This window comes from Callorhinus ursinus, unplaced genomic scaffold (genome assembly GCF_003265705.2).
Source record: "Callorhinus ursinus isolate GAN/ISIS: 27379988/994484 unplaced genomic scaffold, GSC_fseal_2.0 scaffold34, whole genome shotgun sequence".
Taxonomy (NCBI): domain Eukaryota; kingdom Metazoa; phylum Chordata; class Mammalia; order Carnivora; family Otariidae; genus Callorhinus; species Callorhinus ursinus.
In genome coordinates, this window is record NW_027397096.1 from 15,097,786 (window position 1) to 15,108,842 (window position 11,057).

Below are 11,057 nucleotides of genomic sequence, written 5' to 3' on the forward strand. Positions count from 1 at the left end.
TAACAGGGCAGTAAGAAAGAAACTGTCTCTAAGCAAGCAGCTAGAGAGGGAACCCTCATCTAAGTACAAAGCAGCCCTGCGTCCTGGGGTCCGCTTAGTTTACTCAGGGCCTCAGCTCCCTCATGCAAAGGAGAAATACTTTACCTTGTAGGGTTAAGATAAAATAAAAAGGGAACACAGCTGACTCTTGAACATGGGTTTGAACTGCATGGGTCTGCTTGTATGCAGATTTTGGGATACAGTACATTACTGTAAATGTTTTATCTTCCTTATGATTTTCTTAACATTTTTTCTCTAGCTTACTTTTTTGTAAGAATACAGTACAGGGGCGCCTGGGTAGATCAGTCGTTGGGCGTCTGCCTTCGACTCAGCTCATGATCTCAGGGTCCTGGGATCGAGCCCCGCATCTGGCTCCCTGCTCAGCGGGAAGCCTGCTTCTCCCTCTCCCACTCCCTCTGCTTCTGTTCCCTCCCTCTCCCACTGTGTGTGTGTCAAAAAATAAATAAAATCTTAAAAAAGAATACAGAATAGAACACACATAACATACAAAATATGTGTTCATTGACTACTATGTTCCCATAGGCTTCTAGTTGGTGTCAGGCTGTTAGTTCAGTTTCTGGGGAGTCAAAAATTATACGTGGATTTTTTTTTTTTTTTTTACTGCACAGGAAGGGACGGGGGGAAGGTGGGGGTGCAGGCTGGTTCCCCTAACCCCCATGTTGTTCAAGGGTCAACTATAGTTTGGGGGGGGAAGACCCTCCTAAGATGCCAGGTATACAGCAGGTGCTTAACAGGTACCTGTTATGCATCCTATGCTGGCTGGCTCCAACACAAGAGAGCTTTCACATTATATGCCAGTCGAGCAGGGTTCAAACTAGGCATGCCCAGGACTAGGTGAGGGGGTATCTGGAAATAAAGCTCACTCCCCAAAGCTAGCCCCACATCAACACTTCAAGACCACCACTGTGGCCCAACTCTTCGCAACGCCTTCATAAAAACAGGCCTCCTGGGGCGCCTGGGTGGCTCAGTCGGTTGAGCGGCTGCCTTCAGCTCAGGTCATGATCCCGGGGTCCTGGAATCGAGTCCCACATCCGGCTCCCTGCTCAGCAGAGAGCCTGCTTCTCCCTCTCCCTCTGCCTGCCACTCTGCCTACTTGTGCTCTCTCTCTGTCCAAAAAAAAAAAAATAGGCCTCCTAACACCCAGATGGACTGGAGGGGCAGAATGAAAAGGACGCTTGTTTGTAAGGTGTCTGCAAATCTGGTTCAGCATTGGTCTCACAGTGGGATCCTGCAGGAAGTCATCAGGTGGATGAGTGAAGGACCAAGCAGCAAATCTGCTAACATCTGAAGACCAAGGACAGTGGCCTTAGACAACCAGCAAAGGCCTTTAAGATAATAAGTTTTCAAACCAAAACAGCTTTCCGAGGGCTTAGCATCTGCCCCTCCTGCTTCAGTGCTCCCATCCCCAGACTCCTCACCATGCTCCTCTCTAGAACCATTTCTTAATTGGTCACTGCCCTCCAAACTGGCAAACCAGAACTTGCTTCTTAACATGCCATAGATAGAGCTGATAAATAATTGTCACCAAAGCTGTGGGTTGGTGGACTCTAGAGGACTAAGCCCAAACATGTGATGCCTTACAAGGTGAGACAATTAAGCTTTTACAGTTGAACCAAAGCTAAGACCAGTGCTGTCCAACTAGAACCTTCTGTGATGGTGAAAATGTTCTAGGCCTGCACTGTCCAGTACTGGCCACATGAAGATACTGAGCACTTGAAATGAGAGTAATGTCACCAAGGAATGGATTTTTAAATTGTATTTAATGTTTAAAAGTTTTATTTTTTTTAAAGATTTTATTTATTTGACAGCACAAGCAGGGGGAGCAGCAGAGAGAGAGGGAGAAGCAGACTCCCCACTGAGCAAGGAGTCCGATGTAGGACTAGATCCCATGACCCTGGGACCACGACCCGAGCCAAAGGCAGACGCTTAACCAACTGAGCCACCCACGTGCCCCTAATGCTTAAGTTTAAATTGAACCAGACACACTAGTTGCTACCCTATAGGACAAGGCAGCTCTAGACCCTCTCCCTTAAGGATAGATTTAGGAGATAAGAATAGAGATATAATAAAAAAATAAGGGGTGCCTGACTGGATCAGTCAGAGGAGCATGCCACTCTTGATCTCGGGGTCGAGAGTTCAAGTCCCATGTTGGGTGTAGTGATTACTTAAATAAATTAAAAACTTAAAAAATATTTAGCACTGTAGCATCTCAGGGCTAAGAGAACTTGAGATGCACTTAAAACAGTGGACTGTGGCATTTTGTTTTAGTCTTTGACTTACACTATCCACAGAGCCATGCTTCCTAGCCCAAACACACCCCTCCCCATACACAGCCCTGCAGGTAACTCCACCCTGCAGCAGCCCAGAGGCACTCTAAGGAGCAGAATCTGAACACCTTTGATTGATGTTAACCAACCCTCCTTCTACCAGCTGAAGAAACTGAGACCCCAGAAGGGTTTAGAACCACTGCCAGGTTTCAGCCCTGAAAACTGGGCTTACCCCCCAAACCAGGGCTCTTGCCAGCTAAACCCAGCATTGAAACAAGCCTCATTCATGAGCCCTCAGCACTGTACATTTTTACTTCCACGACTCACCTGAGGCTCTGCTTTGTTACTGAATGTTTGGGCCTCAGTAACACCAGGCTGAGTGAAGGCAGGCTGCCAGTATTACCAGATGGGGACAGAATGTTTACTATCAATTGCTGCAAACTACCAAACTGAGCTGTAGAAATATCCAAACGGCCAGGAATCGGACAGAACGAAGACCATTTAGTAGGAGGAAAAGTAAAGAGGACACCCTGAAAGCTACTTATTACTGAAGGCCAGTCTTCAAAATGCTGCATAACATACACTCCTTCACTGCAACAATCTGCTTAGAAAGCAATAGAAAGATTAGGAGAAAAGCCCACGGATTTGACTATTCCTTCTTCTCACCAAAGCTCTCCAGAGGACCTAGTTAAAGCACAATGCCATACTTGTCAGTATCTCTGCCCCTCAATTTGTATTTATATTAGCCATTGAAACAATCCCGATTGACCTCCAGCAGTCACCCTCCTCAATTGTACTCAGAGGTGTGAGAATTAAAGGATCAGGAAGGTATTTGCTTGTAACTCTCCCAGCACAAGACTGTAACTGTCAAGGAAAAGGCATCCTCTAAAATTATAGTTCCCACATCCCCACCAGCTACCTCTCCAGCCAGACTCTGTCCCACTCAAAACACCGTCACTGATCCTGTTTTCCACAGCCCAAGTATAAAATCGGGTACTGGAGCCAGGAGTGGAGTGCCACATACAATGGGTACTTAATGTTAAATGATCATAAAGGTGAAATCTGCATGAGGCATTACACCAGAAAGGGCTGTGGAAAAAAGAACTTGCCTTAGAAAGCCAAGTTTAAGATTTAAATACATCCCACGCAGATTAGCAACTCGGTAGGAGAGGATTTCAGCACGACAAGAGGCCCAGAGGACCCCTGCCTCCCCGGAGCAGAGGAAAACAGAATGGCAAACAGAAGGTGGTTAACTCATACACAAAATTGACTTCCTCACAACAGCACAACAGACCAAGCTACAGAGAGGTCCTCTCGTTCTAGACTCACAGGGAAGATCAGGAAGGAGTGGCCTGGGGAGAATGGGCTGGAAGGCACAAGCTGGCCAGGCACATGGGGTGCCCACTCCTCAAAACCCTGAAACGTGCACTCGACCAAATCATGTTGTTGCAGGCTAGAGCCAGGAGGCTGGGAGCAGTGTGGGGAAACCAATTTGCTTTCTTTCCAACCAAGTTTCCAGATCAGAGGCTAGGGGGAGGGTTATTTTTAATAAAATCCAAATCACTCAAGTGATTCAAGAGAAACTTAACGTTAATCTCAGAGATTCTTTAGGAGGAGGAAAAAAGCAACGCTTGAACAGCCATCATGAACCAGGCACAGTGCCCAGTCTAAAATATAATCTCAATCTGTCTTTAGGATGAGAGGAACACTGTAAAGGCTAAAACTAGCCTTCACCCACAAACGATGGCTATGGCCAGGCCTGGGTCCAAAGCAGCACAAATAATTTAGATTACCAGCTAGAGCAAAACAAACTGCTTTAAAATATTGATACTCAGCAATCTCACACTGGAGCCACAGCCACTTGGCACCTGAGCAGGCCCCTTTGACAACACACACCCATGTGCTCACCCTGCAGTAGCCAAGGGTTGATGTACTTCCTACAAAGAGCTGGGAGGAGGAAAGGATATTCATACAAAAGGCTCCAGCGACTCAGAAGTCTCACTCCAGGGCTTAGATGGATCAGTTCTCTGCAAATTTTGGGCCATCACCTAGCAATATGCATGACAAAGGAGCCAGCTTAATCCAGGTAGGCATTGAAGCTTCAGTGATTTGCATAACTGTAGGATCAAAAGGCCCTCTTCAGACCTGGAGCCATACTTTGTCTGAAAATACACCCAGGAATTAATACCCAAAACCCACAAAACTAGTTAGGTGTGAAAGGGTTAAAGTTCAACACAAAAGCTCCCCCACCAAACACAACTTCCCTGGTTTCCAGTGCTCAGAAAGTTTTTTAAGTTTTATTTTTTAGTAATCTCTACACAATGTGGGACTTGAACTCACAACCCCAAGATCAAGACTCACATGCTGTACCTACTGAGCCAGCCAGGCACCCCTCCGAAAGTCTTAAATAATCAGCAGGTGAACCACTTGAATGCCAGAAACAGAGAAATCTGATAAATGATCAAATCATGCTCCTGCTACCCTCTACTCATTTCTAAGATGCTCTATGCCTTTAAGAGCAAAGGGGATGGGTGGTGCTTACTAAGAGTCCAAGCTTTGCTTTCTGAATAGAGTTTAAAAAAAAAAAAAAGAAAAGAAAAACTAATTTGGGAAGCACTTGGTTACAACACAGTAAGGTTACTAGTTGCCAGAATTAACAGCTTTTTGTGAATGGTGTTCTTTGATCAGTAATTGCGACAAAGGAGGGAGGGGGGAGGGGGGATAGCAAACCAACAGATATGACCGTACCAGGTGTCCAGCAGCCCAAATTTCCCGGCAGGAGATAAATTTAAACACAAAGTAGCCTGCACTTCAATAGGGAAAAGATAGCTCGCTTAATCTAATTGCTCTGCCCGTATGCCCTACCCGGCTTGAGCGGCCTCCACTTTACACCTGGAGTGAAGAGCACCGGGTTTCTGTTAGCGGCGGCCAAGCGGGAGGAAGGCACCCGCCAACCCGGGCATCCCTGCAGGAGAGGAAGATCTCAAAACCCCCAGGGCTTCCAGCAGTCCCGGGTCGGTTCGGCACCGCCCACCATCAACAGCGCCTTTCCTTCCCTAAGCCTCCCTAGGAGGGGGATAGGGAGGGACTGTACCCTAGGGCACAATGGAACTGGTGGAAGCCTGACTCCGAGGCGTTCAGACCACGTCTTCCCAAACACATTTTGACCCATAACCCCGAAACTAGCGTGGTCCCTCCACACCACGGGCCCGGGGGGGGGCGGGGTGCAGGCGGAGTGTGACACGTGACCCACGCGCCCCGAAGCATGAAGTCAGCGGGCACAACGGGCAGGACAGCCTCCACCTCTCCCGACACCCTTGAAGGGTCTGCAAATGCTAATCCTCTCGAGAAACACCCAGCCTTTGACCTCAGGACCCTAACTCGGCTCAAAAGGTCCCTGCCCCCGAAACAGGGTTCCAATCACCACCATGTCCTAGCCATCCTCCGAGTTCGGCAAACCAAGCCTCTTTCCCAGGTTCGCCGCAATGAACTCCCGGGGGCTAGGCTACCTGCACGGGCTTGCACCGCTGGGCCTAGGTGGGGAGCAACCCAGCGCGAGCTACAAGGGGCCCAGAAGTTGAGTAAGGTTCCTGAAGTGACCATTTCAACTCTAGCCCTTCAGGAGGAAGAAAGGGGTGCCCGCGGGCCTCGGGACACCTCCTCGCCCTCACGAGCACCTGGCCCTGCCCACAGCCCGCCCCGCCGCCGCCTCTCCCGGGTCAGACTTGGCTACACACGACCTTTGAAAAGTAAACGCGTGTGGGGTTGGGCGACCTTGGGTGGGACACGCTCGGGTCCGTCTCACGGGAGCGTGTGCGCGCTCGGGGAAAGTTAAGCCGCAGAGGGGTGCCCCGGGCGCCGCGTCCTCGCCTCCCCCGCCCCAGAGGGCTGTGACGCGCGTAGGGGGCACCACGCGGCCGCAGACCATGGCCCCAGCCGCGTACACGCGACCTGTCAGCGAGAGCCCGCTGGCAGACAACCCTGGCGGGGGAGGACGAGGGGGCGCGCAGGCGACGGCAGCGAAAGGGCCTGCTTGACAGCAGGCGGCGGGCCGGAGCCCCTCCGCACGCGCTCGGCGTCCGCAGCCTCCCGCCTCCGGGGCACCTGGAGCGCACGTCGCACACCGCACCTGCACCCTAGACTCGCCAGCGCCCGACGGCGCCGCCCTCGGGGGCCTGGCAGGTGGTCCTCGGGCCAGCAGCCCCGGCGGCCCCAACTCACCAGGTCCTCGGCGACAGTCGGGATGCAGAGTCCTCGCCCGCCGCCGCACCCCCCCCCCCGGCCCCCGGGCCCAGCAGCCCAGCAGCCCAGCCCCGCTGCGCCGCGGCCGCTCCCCCACGTGCTTGCCCAGGCCGGAGGAACACAGAGACATTAAATACTGAGGACGCGCAGCTACGTGCCCGCTGCGCGACGCAACGCTCCGCCCCCCGCCCTGGTGCCCCCGCACCGCCCCACTCACCTGCGCGTGCGCGCCGCCTGCCGCTCCCGCCCGCGCTTCTCCCAGCTGCGCCAGAGAGGGCGCGGTCTGAAGCGCTCCGCCAACATCCCGCAGCCACCGCCCGCAGCCTGGCCTCGCTCGGGCTCTCGCGAGAGGAGCTGTAATCTCGGCGGGGTTGGGGAGAGCGGCCTGGCTGCAGCCGGGGAGACGTCGCGGAATCTCAAAGGTCTACCCGTCTACCCCGCGAGCGCAGCGTGGGGTCCCCTGCCTCGGCTTTGGGCCGTCTCCCTGCGTCAGTTAGGCCATCTGCGTGCCTTGTCGCGGACAGCCCCCTGGAAAAGGCGGAGGGGCCGGTGAGGGGCAGGGCTCCCCTTGCTCCCCCGGAACTCTCAGTACCTTGTAATGCATAATCAGGTGGCCATTAATAATTTTTCAATAATGACTGCATAATAGGGAGTACCTGGCACTACTCGAATGCAACTTTTTTTTACCCATTTTCACATTCGGTGATGTTGAACTAAAACAAACACTTTCTTCTAAATGGGTTTGGGTTTTGGAAAAATCCCTGCGAAGAGGTGGTCACCATGAGTCACTAACTCTGCCAGGAAACGGGAAAATAAATTGCCCCCAGACAAGTGAACAGGATGGGGTCGCAGTTGGCTAGGCCCGTCCTCAGTCTTAAGAAATAGGGACGTTAACTAAACATTTGGGCAAATAGATCATGCTAACCACTAACCATTACTTGGGAAAACGCGTCATCCTCATTAGTGACCAAAATGCAAATTTAAATGACAATGAGATACCATTTACTATTGAGGTTTAAGTATATATTCGTGTGTGTGTATATATATATATATATATATATATATATGAATCCCAATTGCATGCTGCGATTAGCGCTATGAAGGAAACAAAGAGGAAGTTGAACTAGGGAAGAAATAGCAAAGTTCTATGGTTCCAAAGGCATAAAGTAAAACTTAAACTGAAATCTAATGGTTGAGAAGGAGCCAGCCTTGCAAATAGTGTTTGGGAATAAGGATTAGGAAGTATTCCCAGCAGAGGCAACCACACAGGCAAAAGGAGGAAACAGCTTCTGGTGAACTAGAAGATCAGTGCGGATGGAATACAGTGGGGGTTGGGAGCAGTGCTGGAAAAAGAAGGTTGCAGAGGGAAGAAGATTGTGGGGAGAGGGTAAGAGAACTAGACCACCTTATAAAGCATAGTAAAGCTTGGGTTTTATTCTACTCTGTTCAGCCCCAAAGCCAAGCACGTTTCCACCTCAGGATCTTTGCACTGGCTTTTTCCTCCAACTGGAATATTCTGCAGAACCTTGCAGACTTCACTTACCTCTTTCAAGTCCTTTGCTCAATGGTCATCTACTCAGTCTCAGTGAAACTTTCCCTGTTCTCCCTATTTAAAATTGTAATGACACACACACGCGCACACACGCACACACTTCTCTGTCCCTCACCCCTTCTTTATTTTTCTTCATAGCACTTATCACTATCTACAGTCTATATACTTCATTTATTCACAAGAGCTGATATTATTGAAGGCACTCAGTAAAAAAGGTGTTTAATGAATGAATGGGAAGCCATTAAAAAAGGTTAAGTAGAGAGTAATACTAGGGGCACCTAGGTGGCTCAGTGTTAAGCATCTGACTCTTGATCTCAGCTCAGGTCTTGATCTCAGGGTCATGAGTTCAAGCCCTGCATTGGGTGTGGAGCCTACTTAAAAAGAGAGAGCGAGAGATACAATATAACTTCTGTTTTGTTTTGTTTTTTAAAGATTTTATTTATTTATTTGACAGAGAGAGACACAGCAAGAGAAGGAACACAAGCAGGGGAGTGGGAGAGGGAGAAGCAGGCTTCCCACAGAGCAGGGAGCCTGATGCGGGGCTCGATCCCAGGACCCTGGGATCATGACCTGAGCCGAAGGCAGACGCTTAACGACTGAGCCACCCAGGCACCCCATAACTTCTGTTTTTAAAGGGAGCTGAAGCTGCTACGGAAAGAATGGATTAGAAGACGACCAGTACAGAAGCAGGGAGACCAGAAGAGAGACTGCTACAGTGGGCCAGATGAGAAATGGTACTGGCCTGAGCTAAGAGTCATGGCAGTGGATATGCAGAGACTGCTTTGGACACAAGATATATTTTGGAAGAAGTACCAACAAGACTACTTCACTCAGGGGCGCCTGGGTGGCTCAGTCGTTAAGCATCTGCCTTCAGCTCAGGTCATGATCCAAGAGTCCTAGGATCGAGCCCCGCATCGGGCTCCCTGCTTGGCGGGAAGCCTGCTTCTCCCTCTCCCACTCCCCCTGCTTGTGTTCCCTCTCTCCCTGTCTCTCTCTCTCTCTCTCTCTCTGTCAAATAAATAAATAAAATCTTAAAAAAAAAAAAGACTACTTCACTCAATGTTGTTGCGGGCAAGAAAAAGGGAACAATGAACAATGCTTCCTCTGGCTTGAATCACTGTTAAATGGGGTACAATTTATTGAGATGAAGGAAGATGGGGCAGTGAATCATTGGTTTCATTTGGGACCCCCTACATATATAGAGTTTTGTGACATTCGAGTGCAAAAAAGTAGTTAAGTTGTGTGTGCAAGTCTGGAGGTCAGAGAAGTGGCCCACGTTGGAGATACAAATGTGTATTGAAAATCATATGAAAAGTGGATATTTTATTTTATTTTTTTTAAGATTTTATTTATTTATTTGACAGAGAGAGAGACAGCGAGAAAGGGAACACAAGCAGGGGGAGTGGGAGAGGGAGAAGCAGGCTTCCCGCTGAGCAGGGAGCCCGATGAGGGGCTCGATCCCAGGACCCTGGAATCATGACCTGAGCCGAAGGCAGATGCTTAACGACTGAGCCACCCAGGTACCCCAAAAAGTGGATATTTTAAAGAAAGACAATGCCTTGGTGGTAGAGGAGGGATGGAATGTCTACAGGGGAGAACCTGGGAAAATGGTGTCCAAGCATTGGTAGGAAAAAATGGCGAGAGGGAGGAAGTAGAAGAAAGAGGGAGATGAGAGTATGAATATGGTTATGAGGCGGGGCAGAAAAGCAAGGGCAGAGGAGATCAATATGTTAGTCCTACCCTAGGTGTGGGCACATGAGCGAAGGAAGAGGCGAAGTGGGGTAACTGGAATACTAGGGAAAGCGCAAGACACCATTCACAGGGGGGAAGCTGAACACACAGGATTAACTATAATCACAGCTCAAGCTCAACCTGGCAGCTGTGGCTGAGGAGGAGGTGGCCACAAGGTCAGGGCAGTGCACGGGTCACAAGGTGGCCCTAGTATGAGATGAGAAGGTGGAGGAATGAGAAGGGAGGTGAGGATGGAAGGCCATCTTAAGACCTTGGCCCTGACGAGGGGACTTAAACTTTAACATCAGCTCAAAATGGGCAAAAGTCTGCTTAAGGCAGGGATTTTAAGCTAGGATGCATAAAACAGCTTTAAGGATGTTTACAACCCCCCCGGAAATTGCTCACATGGTTTTTTTAAGTATGATGTTTTTCTGTGAAAATAGACATGGATAGCTTCTATCAGATTCTCTAGTCCTGATGTAAAAAATAATAACAGGAGGGCGCCTGGGTGGCTCAGTCTGTAGAGCATGTAACTCTTGATCTCAGGGTCATGAGTTCGAGGCCCACATCGGGCATAGAGATGACCTAATAAAAAAAATTTTTTTTAATAAAAGAATAAGAATCTGGTAAATGGAACAAGACAGAAGGTAACGCTGTATCTTAAAAATAAAAAGGACACTGTATCTTAAAAAAAAAAAAAAGGAATATGTCAGTCAGAAGGAGGAAGTGACAAAGGAAACCAAAAGAAAACCTGGGGAGTGAGTAGTGCCTGTCTAAGGGACGAGGTACTCAATCCAATCTAATCAAGACACTGTCCTCTCTGGTAAGTGGAAATGGTCAGAGCAAAACCCAATGCTATTATTCATTTAAATCGTAGAACTCTGCTCCTCACTCTGACTCCATACCCACCAAGCAACCTTCTGATAATTCTCTCCAAGGAGAGAAGCCATGGCTGGACCTGTGGCAGGCGCCGGTCCACCTTATGGGTAGATTTTGGTCACTGTAAGTTCCATAAATGGCCCTCTCGTTTTCTCCATCTCATAGACCTTGTGAAGGTTTGTTGTTTGAGTTAGGTTTCAGTTCTGAAACTCAAACACAGTGGAGTTTCTGAGCCTGTCATAAAGCTGAGTGAGGGCTTGATACAGGACCACTGCAACCTTCATCAAAACATCAGCAATACGTCATCTTGTGAGGCTCTTGTTTTT

At 49.3% G+C, this 11,057-nt stretch overlaps 1 protein-coding gene across 2 annotated transcripts in view; it reads right to left on the reverse strand.

Annotated features, from left to right (window-relative positions):
- The window catches only part of AKAP1 (A-kinase anchoring protein 1), a 34,085-nt gene extending 27,198 nt beyond the window's left edge, over window positions 1-6,887 (reverse strand). Inside the window, exon 1 of one of the 2 annotated variants that reach the window (XM_025851243.2) lies at window positions 6,787-6,887. The gene's annotated coding sequence lies outside the window, so the exon portion shown is untranslated. Of the gene's footprint in view, window positions 1-6,548; window positions 6,704-6,786 lie in introns of those variants that run through there. The other variant, XM_025851242.2, reaches the window with a different exon arrangement.
- Window positions 6,888-11,057: the final 4,170 nt, after the last annotated feature.